Below are 12714 nucleotides of genomic sequence, written 5' to 3' on the forward strand. Positions count from 1 at the left end.
CCTGCTGGAGTGGCACCAGTACCACAAATATGTTTGCAGTATCACAGGGAGAAAGAGATGACAGCAGTGTTGATTACCCAGCAGACATTTCCTTTATAATAGAAACAGTACTCCCAAAAAATCACTGTACTATAGTGATTATTCCATGTGATGCTGACTGAAAATAAAAAGGGATTTTTCATTATAAACCCAGTTCTACATTCCCAGTTGTCACAGCTGCAGCACCAAAGCCCTAATGATTTGTAGGTACCAAGATTAAAAAAAGCTATTCGCTGTGTGTCAGCAGCTATGCAAAGTCTCTCCCTGCACAGTGGAAATTCTTTCCAAACTGTCAAGGAAGTGCCAAAAAGCCAAAACTAATAGGGCTCCACAAATACATATATAATAAAGAGAGTTACAAATCGGCAACTTTATCTCCTAAGTCACAAATACATGGCCACTATAAAATTAGTGCTTTGGGAAATTTTGCATTTTAAAGAAGGTCCATTGCATCACTTATGCAGAGAAGGGATGCATTTTTTATTTCCACTGCTCCTTCAAGCAAATATTGATATTCTAATGTCAGGGATGAGGGAAATGCAGGACTCAGCTATGATGTGGCCCTCACCAGGCACAGCAACCTTGCTTATATGAGGTGGTGTCATGGTGAGAGTAATACCAACATCTCTTTGTAGGTTTACTCCCACCTCTGCTGAGGCACCAGAAGCAAGACCAGTCCCAGCTGGTGGCTTCAAAAAAACAAGCAATAATTGCTGTGTGTGAGAGTGGTTGCTCAACTCCTTTAACATATGCACCAGACAGTACAAGCAGGCTTGGAAAGAGATTGAAAAATATAGCCTTTAGACTTTTGGGAAAAGATTCATTGAGTTTTGACAGCACAGAGAGATAATACAAACAGCCCAGAGGTCTGACTTATGGCCAAAATTAAATGAATATGATGTTGTTTGTCTGGTCAGCACCTGAGAACCAGTCTGGCCTGATCCCAGGTGAGTCAGAGCCAGTGAGAACAGAGGATATTCCCCCAGGTCTCAGGCTGAGATGCTCCCTTGACCATCTGTGGCCAACTGCAGTGCCATGATGAGGGCTGCCTGGATGTCAGCAGGGCCACCCCCAGGCCCTGGGCCATGCCAGTCTGACCACACACAACCCCAGGGAGAGCAAGGAGAACCTGGGTTTCCTCTTCATATCCACCCCATCCTTTTTCCACAGGATCATGTTTTAACTTTGTTTTACCATAGGCCTGGAACAGTGCAGGCAGTGTTTAGATGGGGAAATGCAGCACTAATTCTGTAATAGTTTGCAGGGCATAGATGGCCTCTTATATGCTTTTTTGTCAAAAAAATGATAATATTATTTCTTCCCATTAAAAGTTTCAATTGAGTGTTTTAATATTTTGTAGCAATTCTCCCAAAAAAAAGTTTTTTCTATGTGCTCTCTGCAAAGCTGCATGTGACCCCTGTTAAGAAAACAGACACCTCATCACATGTCCCTCTTCCACCATGAACAAAGGGCCAACAAGTACAATGTGTTCTCATCTCCTCTATATTGAGATTCCATTGAAGCAGAATATATCCAAAATAAGTGCTAGGTCCAAAACTTACAAAGAAGACACAATTGAGGCAGCTTGCAATTGCAAGCAGATTTTCTGAAGAATAAGCATGCATTCTGGTGATGCTGCAGCAGCCAACCCCCACAGCGTGAGACAGATTTCTTCACTTGTCCTGTCCTGAGCTGGAAATGTCTCACCCAGGCTTCCACCAATCCTAAACCCTTGCAGCTCTGAGCACTTAGAGAGGATATCTAGTACTCTTACCCCATTTTCTCTTGGTGTCAGGATGCCCATGGACCAGTCAAAAAGAGTCAGGGCAGCTTGTGTTGGTCTTAGGCAGCTCTTCTGCTGAAGAAATGGCATTTTATGGGCCTTCAAGTGTTGGTTGGGTATGAGAATTCATATTTGATAAAGAAAAATCTCAGGAAAACATGGAAACAGCTTCCTTTTTTTAAAATGTAAAATTAGGTGCATTATAACTGGAAAATTCACCAGACCTACCGCTTCCATTTGAACGAGCAGCATTATGGAGACCAAAATGGCTCCTCTGCTCTCCAGTTGGAAGAAAAGTTTGTAAAAAACCTTTTTTTAATGCTGTTAAACCACCCACCCATCAGTTCTATTTACCTCTAAAGCCCACTAATCATATAATTCCTCTCAGCCTGCTCCCATATTACAGAAACAATGGTCCAGAACCAAATTATGGAGCAGTAATTTAACCCCAGCTCTTGGATGCTGCACACGAGCAGCGCAAAGAGCCGCAATCGCTGCCATGACTGAGCTGCATCTGGGCTGGGGCTCTGCCCTGTCCTGCACACAGAGACACTCATCAGGCACTCAGGAGCTCATCTGGTTTTTTTCAGCCTGCTTGTCCTTGTTTTCCACTGAATATTGCACATGAAAGAATGGAAGTGTGGGCAAGCACTAGCAGAAGCTGCCCAGGGAAGGGATCAAGTCACCATCCCTGGAGGCATTTAAAAGATGTGCAGATGTGGCTCTTGGGGACATGGCTTGGCAGTGGCCTTGGTAGTGCTGGGGTAATGGTTGGAATCGATGATAGTGGTCTTCTTCAACCTAAAGATTCCGTGACTCTTAGCTTTGGTGACAAGGAGAGTCCATGGGGTTAGGAGCAAAAGTGCTTGGTCCATGAAAGAAGCAAAGCCTGACCAGAGCATTTCCCCACCAGACACATCAAAGTTCCAAGAGCTGAAGAGCCAGCATGTGTTATTAATGCCATTTTAATGCAATTTCAAGGGCACTAAAATCCACTGGCTTAAAAACAGAGCTTATATCCACAGATAAAATCAGCAGAACACAGGCACACGTTAAAAGTGTGGGGTTGCTTTTAAAAGCTTTGGAGGAAATATCCTAAATAGTTGTGTGAGACTTAGGGCAGCAGTAACTAAGGATGAATGGGGTTACAGGTGATGTTACAGAGGACAGAGGCAGGAGTTGATGTTCATAGAGCAGTCTGGTGCCAGAGCTTTAAATTTGGAGCAGTTGTGGGGAAATTATTCCGAACAGAAGTGGTGGAGACCAGCAGAGGCTGTTGTCATTGAGGTGAGAGAAAAACAGGCATGGGATGGGAGTATGTGGTAGCTACCAGCTAGGAACCAAGCTGGAGGATCCACATGTGATCAGAGAGACATGCTCAAAAAAGACATGGCACAAGGTTATACAGGTCAAAATGGCAGCGAGAAAATGGCAAATGCGGGGAAAACTGAAGAATTGGAAAAAAAAAAGAGCAACACTAGAGGAGATACATGTACACACATGTTGTGAATAAACACACAAAAATGTATCGGCAGTGTTTGTTATATACACTGCTTTCTTAGGGAAAGCTCCTTGGAGAACCATCTGTTGCCTCAGCTCCGATGGTGATCGGCCTGAGATCTCATCAGTGGCAATAAATCCACCCTCATGCACATCCAGCCTTGTCACTGAGCAGAGGATTATGGTGACTAATGGCTCTCAGGATAGCATCCAGCTCCAAGTGGACAGGTAGTTTGTTTTCTGCATTAGATCTGTGGCTCTCTAGAAAAACAGTTTTGAAGCACACATTTTCCATACAACACAGATAATTCAACATCTTTTGTTCTGAAGTGTTCCAGAAAATTTCACAGCTTTTATAAATTCAGTGCACTGAATGTGGTTAAGTTACACTGTGGCAAATCCACAGTTACTCCGTTGATTTTGGTAAAATTAAACACATCTGCAGCATGTACACACACTCTGTAGCTTTTATGCTTTTCACTGCAGAGTAATGTGAGGGTTTTGCACATAGTTTCTTTCAGGGAATTCCTAATCATGCCATAAATCTTTCTCATAAACGTCTATATGGTGGACCAACTCCACAGCTACTTGATATACATGCCAACATCCATGCTGAATTTTTCTGAGAAATATGCACAGAGGTTTTGTTAGTAAAATATTACTAACAAATAGGAACAACTCAGCCCAGGTACTTGAGGAGTTTACTAAGATCACATAAAATGTATTTTGTTTCCTTCAAACACACAAGACCTGATCTGTAGCCAGCTATGTCCATCGGATTTTTTGCCATGGGCTGTCCCCAGCACAGAAGCTGGACAAGACATTGACCTCAGCAGTAAAACTGGCTGAAGATCCTCTTCTCCCTCTGAATGTCTTTTTATTTCTATTTATTCCCATCTTCACACTTCCACTCGTGACCCCATCACTTCTGGGTAAATATCTGTGGCTTGGGAGCAATTCCCTCTGAAGAGGTTTTGGCTGCTGGAGCTGGCCCTGGGAGGGAGCACGGCTGGAATTTCAGCCGTGTGGGATGGTTATTGAAGCCTCTGCACAACACCTGCCCCACAAAGGTCACATCTGAGCAGCCTGGTGCCCTTCCTCTGGTAGGAGCCGGGGAAAAGAGAGGCAGGGGTGAACGCAAAGCCGGCAGGAAAAGGGGTCTGTCCGAAGGGAATTGCTGGTGGATGCCGGGTGGGGAGGGGAGCCTGCCGGTCACCGTCCCCTGGCTGAGGACACCAGATGCACGACTGCCAGGAGCCTATTAAATATTGAAGAGCCAGCATTCAGCAGGCAGGGGAAAAGCAACATATTGACTCATTTAGTCACTCCAAGGCGAAAGGTTTTGTGCTATGTCTCGCGAAAAGCAATGCCCTTTTCCCTGCTCCGGTTTGCAGCAAAGGAAAGCGGCAGAAGGAGGCTCCAGCGGGAGCCCGGAGCCAGGAGAGCCCCGTGCGGGTATCGATCCTCCTGTGCTGGGTGTCACTGGCGCTCCCAGCTCCTCACAGATTGCTTTTGGCAGCTCCGCTGATGCCGAGTGCTCGCTGCATGCAAACAAAAGCTCTGACATTCACTCGGGGGCTGTACAGGAGCTGTTAACACCACAACATCTGCATGGCAAACACGGCCTGTGGATACCTTTCGGCTTCTCTCCCTCTCCGTAGGACGCTGTGGAGAGCAAGGATATTTCTCAAGGAGAAACTGCATCCCACAATTCTGCTTTATCCCCTTGGATTCCTAAGGAAATCTTTGCTGTGATTAGACCTTGGGAAGGTTCACGACCTATTGTGTGAGGAATGTTTTATTCCAAGCCATTCCGTTCAATCAAGAAGCTTTTCATTTTGCTACAACTAACGTATTTAATTGCTGTCTGGGCAGTAAGTGAATTCTAAAATATAATTATAATATGCTGGTAACAAAAGCTGAAGCTGTTATCAAATTTCACCACTTAACAATCGTCAGTTTTGCAGAGGTGCAATAAATAATAAGTGCTGTTTTACTGGATATGTTTTGTTCTTAACACTAGCAGACTAATTTCTTTTTTAACAAAAACCAGAATTTAATTGAAACCATACTCCAGCTTATACTTAAACACACAGGTTTTCCCCCTTGGTTCCAAACTTTACATTTACAAAATATTTCCTTCTTTTTCAATACCTACACTCTCACATTCACACATGGTGGTTTCTTGTGCACCTACATGATAGATTTTTTTTTCACCAAACTTTTGTGCGCTACCTTGTACCCTTCAGTAAAAAACATTTTCTATCCTCTTGGGGTTTTTTTTTCTGCCCATGAGTAACAATAATCAACAACCTCTGTGCCTGGGTCAGGGCACTTTGAAACTGCAGTTCAAAAGCTCCCTGTTTTCCTTAGGTGTCCTTTTGCCCTTTTGAAATGACTCTCAAATTTTTAACTTTTTTTGCTTTCTGCAGAAAGGAAAAACCTGAACTTCTTCACTTAACTCTGCTAAAAGTACTTCCAATATGGATAGATAACCTCTGTGGCAGTGAAGTTTGATTACTTCCCATAACCTTTTTCATTTCTGAGAAGGTCAGACCTAAGACCCAGCTAACGTAGCCATGATCCGGGTGTTAAGGGGAGCCCATCACCAAGTACAAGGCCAGGCTGGATGGGGCTCTGAGCAACCTGCTCTAGTGGAAGGTGTTCATGCCCATGGCAGGGTGTAGGAACAAGATAAAGTCCCTTCCAACCCAAACCTTTCCATGCATCTGGCACCCCCACCTTTGCCTCCCTCTCTACTCCTCTTCCACCTGTCCAAGACTGGTGTGGCACACACCCACCAATCTTCAAAGAAAGGAGAAATCATTTTTGCACTGAATAGAGCAGACATCCTGCTGCAAAGACCACATTTGCCAGCTGACCTGGCTCCCCTCTATTCCCTTTATGATGATCCTTTTACAGTGGGTCAGAAAATAATTCTCTCCAATTCCGGCTTTAAACATCTGACTTGTCTCTGTGCAGGAGACTCCCTGCAGGGACCCACCAGGGAGGAATTTCTGTGCACTGAAATTGCACAGAATTTCACAGCAGCCAGCAGCAGGGACATCAACAACCAGCCCACAGCCCACACGTTTGATTGAAAGCTGTGACCTGTTTGCTAAGGCCACAGCAATTTCAATTTTAATTAATCTCTGCACTTTCTGCGACCAACAGGTAACTTATTTCACTTATTGACAGAATTAACCAGTTCTCACTCCCATCATAAACCCCAACAACAACCCCCTTCCCACCACCTGATTTAGAGGCAGGACGCATAAGGAGGGTAGGAAATGGGTACCTTAATCACTCCTCCTTCACAAGCTTGTAGCTCCTGGTTTTACATACTAACAACTTCCAGACTGGTCCCTTTCCAATACTGAGTGAAGATTGAGTGTTATAAATCCTTTGTCATCTCTCCAATTCATGCTTTCAGCCATCAAAATACAGAAGGCTATTGGAGACATTTTGTGGGCACGCAGTCCAGCTCACACTAAAATAAATTAGAATTTTCCAGTCAGTTCTAATGGAGGTTGGATCAGACCTCCCAGAGTGTAAAATTTACAATTTTCACACTCAGATGGTTCCAAAATAGAGGATTTGCTTCTGCTTTGGAAAACGATACAGCCATAGACCAGAAATATGAAATTATTATGTAGATAGTCAGATATGGGACTCTGGCAGTTGAATAAAAATCCTCTTCAAAGTTTTGCACATCTTTCAGTAAAAATAGCTGAATAAGCCACTAATGTAATATCTGCTGGAACATTTCAGGGAAAATAACTTTTTTGAGGGGGTCATAGTTAATAAACAAACCAAAGCAGGTAACACTATTATTGCTCTTTTCTGCCATGATCTGGACTGCTTTTTGTCTTCCCTCCGAATGGATCTCAATATTTCTGCTCTGATGATTGTGAATCAGAGTTGTATCCTGGAGAGAAACAGTTCCTGGCTGTCCATCCCCCTCAGCAGGGAAGAGTTGCCAGAGATAACACATTATCTTGTTCTCCACAGGTGGGCAAGGGACTCCAGTTCTGGGCTGGGCTTCCCCATGCAAAGAGGGTGAAGGAGGTGCTGGGAACTCGGGAGCTGGTGCCAAGCACACCAGGACCTTTCTTGGGTCTTCCTCTTCTCTCTCTTCCTGGGGCCACCCAGTTATTCCTTCTTAGACCTGGTTCACTTTCACAAATATTTAAGCTGTCTGAGTGGCTCTTGCACCAACAGAGAGCACACGTGGTCCTCGGAGCCAGCTGCCCTCCAGCAAGGCATGGAAGTAGCTGTGACCTAGGAAAGGATTAGTGGGATGGCATGAAGAGGAGAACATCAAGCGTTCCATTACAAGGCTGATTAGAGTTTCCTAACAAAAGCAAAAGTTCCTTAATCATTCTTCAAGGTTAAGAGGTTCGCGCTGTATTCCCGTGTGCCCTGACCTTCTCTAGTTAGCACGCTGTCGGTATTCCACTTCTGAAATATGAATAAGCTATTCATTATCATCACAGCCATTATTCTTCTGCAAGCCACCACGAAGGAAAAAAGTTGCTTCTTTTCACAGGAGACAAGGTCAATCTACTCTATCAGTCGACTAAGCCTGAATAATGTATAAACTGTTTCTCACAGGAGGCTCTCACAGCTGAGCAGGAGATAAGCAATGCATATCCATAACGATGGACAGCCAGGAAAGATAATCTCCTGTTTGGAAATATTTTTACTGTGAGGTATTTGCTACATCTGCTACAGCATCATCTAAACGAGCGCGCCTTTGCAAATAGAAACCCAATTCTGTTATCTCTTTACTAGAACTCCCTCTCTTTAATAAGGTGGGAGCTGTGGTGCAGTTCGTACCTGACGGTGAAGATAGAGGAAGGGGGATTTCAGAGCAGGAAATATTTATTTTATTATTCTTGTGGTTGGTATCAGCAATATCTGCATTCAGTGCCCAGGTGTAGTCAGGTGAAGCTTGTAGGGAGAGGTAAAAACTTTCATTATGCCAGCTAAAACAGTTTTAAAAAAACCCAAACTTCTGGACCCTTCTGGAGATTAGAAAAAATGGCCCAATTTTGTTGATGTTTCTCTTTAGTCCTGAGGAAGGGTTTGTGTGCCAAAAAGATTCCCTGGTTTTTGCAGCTGTATAACTTCACTCAAAATACTCTCTCACCTCTCCTTTCAAACTGCTACAATATATCCCTAGGGTATCATGACACAACAACATTACTGTTAATTACATTAACTCATCTCACATAATGAGAATTAATGAGAGTTCTGCCATTGTGAAAACAGTCAAGAGTGCAGTACAGCACTAAGGACATTCTTAGCATTTTTCTACTTGTTTGATGCTATTTCTATAACATTTATTAACTTAATTGTGGGACACACGGATGGAGCACACACACACAGACACACAGAGAGAGATATCACTTTTCTCTGCCTCTGGTGATGAAGTTACAACTTCATACAATATGAATATGTGAAGTACAAGGATTGCAGTTTCAAGGGGTTCATTTTCTTCCTGTTTTCTCTGTTTCTCTGCCTAAAACCCTGATACAAACTTAAACTTGTTTGATTTTGACAGAGATATATTGCCATAAAGCCCCAATCCATTACAAATGGAAATCAAGGTCAAGGCTGAGTTGACTGAATTACTTAATTCCTCAGTGATTAGGAATGAGTGTATAAAAGTCTGCTGCCACCAGAAATGCTGGTGTCCTCTGCAGTTTGCGATGATGAGTTTGAGGTCAGCAGAAGGTAAAGTCCTTGAAGGCCATACAACTGTAAACCCACTTGAAGGACTTGTTTAAATCTTGCCTGAAATTCCACTGTTATCCGTATCCTTATCCCACAGCTTACACTCCGTCTAAGTGCTACCCCTAAAACCGTGAGGAGTGATTTCACAGGCGCTTGTGTAAATGATGAAAAATTGTAATTACTGCCCCCATGGATGATAATAACAAATCAAAGTTTTTTCTTTGAGTGCTTTAGGTCAGATTTGCTAACTCTCCATTTAACAACTTTCACAGCAACGCTGCTCACTCCTTCCTAGAAGAGGGAGGGCTGCGGGACGTGTGCCAAAGCAACAAGAGCATCCTGTTTCCACAGTCTTATTCATTTCAGGTTATTCCTGCACTAATAATGAAACTGCCGGGGAAAAAAAAGTCTAAAAGAAGCAAAGTGATTATGGAATATCTGTGGTAGCAGAGACAGGACAACCAGAGGGAGATTGACACGGTCAAAAATAGGGTAGAACCAGTTCTTTAAGGTTTGCCTAGGAAGTTGCTCCAAAAGGGATGCTGCTTTCTGCAGTGCAAATATCTGAGATTACAAAGTCCTGGCTTACCCTGAGGGAGGAGATGAAGACTGCTTTCCTGATAAGTCAGTTGACACTATTTAAGCAGCACAATCAAGGGATTTAACCTTGACATAGGTTATATGAAATAAAATGTTATTTTATATCCACCTATATATTACATCCATCACTTTTCATATGGATACATTTCTTACTAACTGTATTAGTAGAAACTTAAGACAATAACTTTAATTTTTAGAAGTTGAGTAAAACAAATTACTTTCTCCAGGCCCATGGGAAAGCTGAAAAATATTTTTTAGCTCAGCTGAACTATGTTTTAACAAAAGATTTTTAATTTTGTCCATAGCAGAACAAGTTCTTCAGACAGTTTTTATAAGGGTGTGCATAAGAACACTTATGGCAAATATGTTGTATTATATTATCAGCCATGTATATGTGGGCTGCAAAGGATAAGTCAATAGTTATGTTGGGTACTTCCATGGTCTGGATGTTCAAACATCCTGATCAAGGAACTTGCTAAATGACCTCATGCTCTTGTAATCCTGAAGGTCTTTTCCACAGAAAACAAATGTCCTCAGTTGGAGGAGACTAGAGCTGGGTGGTGAGTCTGGACAGAGTCAGAAGTCAGACACACTGCAGTTTTACTGTACAACTTGGAAATCGTTATTTTCTATTTTTCACTGGAAAAAATGCACCTTTTTTTTCCTTATCAACTCTGCCTGTTTGGATAATTATATTCTAAATGAAAAAGAGGATTAGTGCTTTGATCAGCTGTCATTTTATCCCTACCTACAGCATCTCAAGCACTGTTATCTTCTAAATCTTACAGGAGTTTTCAGTGACTTGAAGTGACTCAATAAATTCTTGAGGAGGCGTCAGACCATGCAGAAGGTTTCAATACACTGATTTTTATTTATTATGTGCTCGAGTGGTTTCTGAACAGAGAGAAAGCCATGCATGGCTACGTAAGAACTGAAGCACACGATAAGGAGAGCAGATGTTTCTGTGACCAGGGCTCAGAGCCCTAATTGCCAGCTGGCATGTTTTTCCTTAATCTGTTGGAGATATTGACTTGCCAGGCTCAAATGTAGAGTTCCTCAGAACCCTGGGAATATTGGGTGTGTAGCTCATCGCTTCCTATGGAGTGAAACGCTAATTATAAATGGCATTCCTCATTATCCGTGCAACGCGGCTGGTTTAAATGCTCGCTAATCTGAGACCCCAAATCCAGACTCAGGAATGACAATATCCAGGTTTTCCTCCACTACTGCTATCTGGAGATAGCTTCCAGAGGTTAAATCACCTAGATATTAGAGGCAGCAGCACTATCTCTTTTCTGGTCAAGAAAGAGCTTGAAAGGCTGTGGCAGTTCCTTGGCTGACCTGACACTGCTGTACAAACCAGATTTATATATGCCAGCATCCCCAGCAGTTTGCTATGGATGCAAAAATGACATTACTGCTTTGGGTATAAATTCCTCTGGGTTTCAAAGTAACAGAAACCTGAGAATGGGATCTGTACAAAACTGAAGCACAGAAAAGTCTGAGGAAAATGTTTAAATGCACAGTAGCCTGACTAGAGCAAACAAAATATTACCCAGCAGCCAGCAGCTGAGATAGGAGCAGAAATTGTGACAGCCACTACTGAGGGTGAGATCCTGCACAAAGTAACTAAGGCTTTTAGTGCAGGATTAGCAAGCCAGCTTCTTCCTAACATTTATTATAAATACATGGCTGGGTCTTTATTGCTACAAATTATATGCTTAGAGACATTAGACAGCAGTCTGTAATCTGGAACAAAACATAATGTGGAAAAGGACATGCAAAAACGCTGTAAGTAGCTGCATGCCAATTTATAGATGTTAACAAGCCTGAAAAATTGCAGCTCTATGCATCATCCTATACACAGGTGTATTGGAATAATTTACTCTCCAAAAAACAACAGAAATCCAGTCACATCATTTCCCCTCCCCCTCATATCTATATCATAACAAAATATTAGTGAAGAATTCACAAAGGTTAATTGGAGATGCCCAGCACATCTTCAGGGAAGGCGGCCAACAGCAATTTCAATTAATTTTTCAGAAACAGACATTTTATGACAGATTTCTCAGGTCCAGCAGGGAATTTCTGTACAAAAAGAACACCAAACCAGACTAGGTATCTATCAGGACCTGCAGGCTGCCCTAAGTCAGGCAGAGAAGTGCCTTGGGCACTCACTTGATTAGCAGTGAAATGAGGGGATTTTATGGGGTGAGTTCCTCTTTTGCTTAGAGAATCCCAAGCTGGGCTGGAACCCAGTCAGCTGTCCGAATTTGTGTTTTTATAAAAAGCCAGTGGAAAACCCACACTCACCTCCTTGCCCTTCTTGCCCTGATTCCTTCTCCAGCTCTCCCATGACTACCTTGCTGGTCAGGCTGTGGGCTGTTTCTTTTACACCTATTGAATATTTAACCATTTTAGCAAAGCTCCAGCAAGACTCAAAGATGGAAAGCAAGAGACTGGCCCCGAGGGCCAGCAATTAGAGCACTCGTCTGGTATGGCAGAAAGGAGATCATTGTTTCTAGCCCAGGGAATATCTAATAATAGTTTATAAAGCAGAGCATTGATCCCAGCTTGGAGTGTGAGAGTCGATGATCCAGATGTGAGACTTCATAATCCAATAGACACAACATTCTTATTTCTAAAACTGAAGCAGTGCCCAACCTCAGCTTTATTTCAGTCTCTTTATCCTCTTGCATGACTGGTTCTGTGGGAGGTAATTGAAGAGCCAGCCATGGCATTGTATAAAAGCACCTGGAAATCCATACAGCCACCAGCACGTATGGCTTCACAGAGCTCAGCCCTTCTCTGGAGCACATTTGTCACACTTAACTGGGAGAGATAAATTTTATTACTTGTGTCAGTTTTTTCACAGAAACCAGGAGGTTTTTTAAACAGTAGTCTGCATTTATAATCTTCAGGAAATGGCCAGCTAGGCATTTATGGATGATCATCCTGGCATGCCACATTACTACATGAAGTAGCCTGGGTGCCATTTATACCTCATACCACTCCATCCTTTCTTTGCTATATCTTTAACCTGATGAAAAAGA

General features: G+C 42.8%; 1 long non-coding RNA gene across 1 annotated transcript in view; it reads right to left on the reverse strand.

Moving 5' to 3' along the window:
• LOC108447317 overlaps window positions 1-12087 on the reverse strand; it is a 31915-nt gene extending 19828 nt beyond the window's left edge. The window contains exon 1 of the long non-coding RNA XR_001862812.1: window positions 11975-12087. This is a non-coding gene — a long non-coding RNA (uncharacterized LOC108447317). The remainder of the gene's footprint in view (window positions 1-11974) is intronic.
• Between the last annotated feature and the right edge of the window lie 627 nt (window positions 12088-12714).

Source organism: Corvus brachyrhynchos, unplaced genomic scaffold (assembly GCF_000691975.1).
Source record: "Corvus brachyrhynchos isolate BGI_N302 unplaced genomic scaffold, ASM69197v1 scaffold105, whole genome shotgun sequence".
NCBI lineage: Eukaryota > Metazoa > Chordata > Aves > Passeriformes > Corvidae > Corvus > Corvus brachyrhynchos.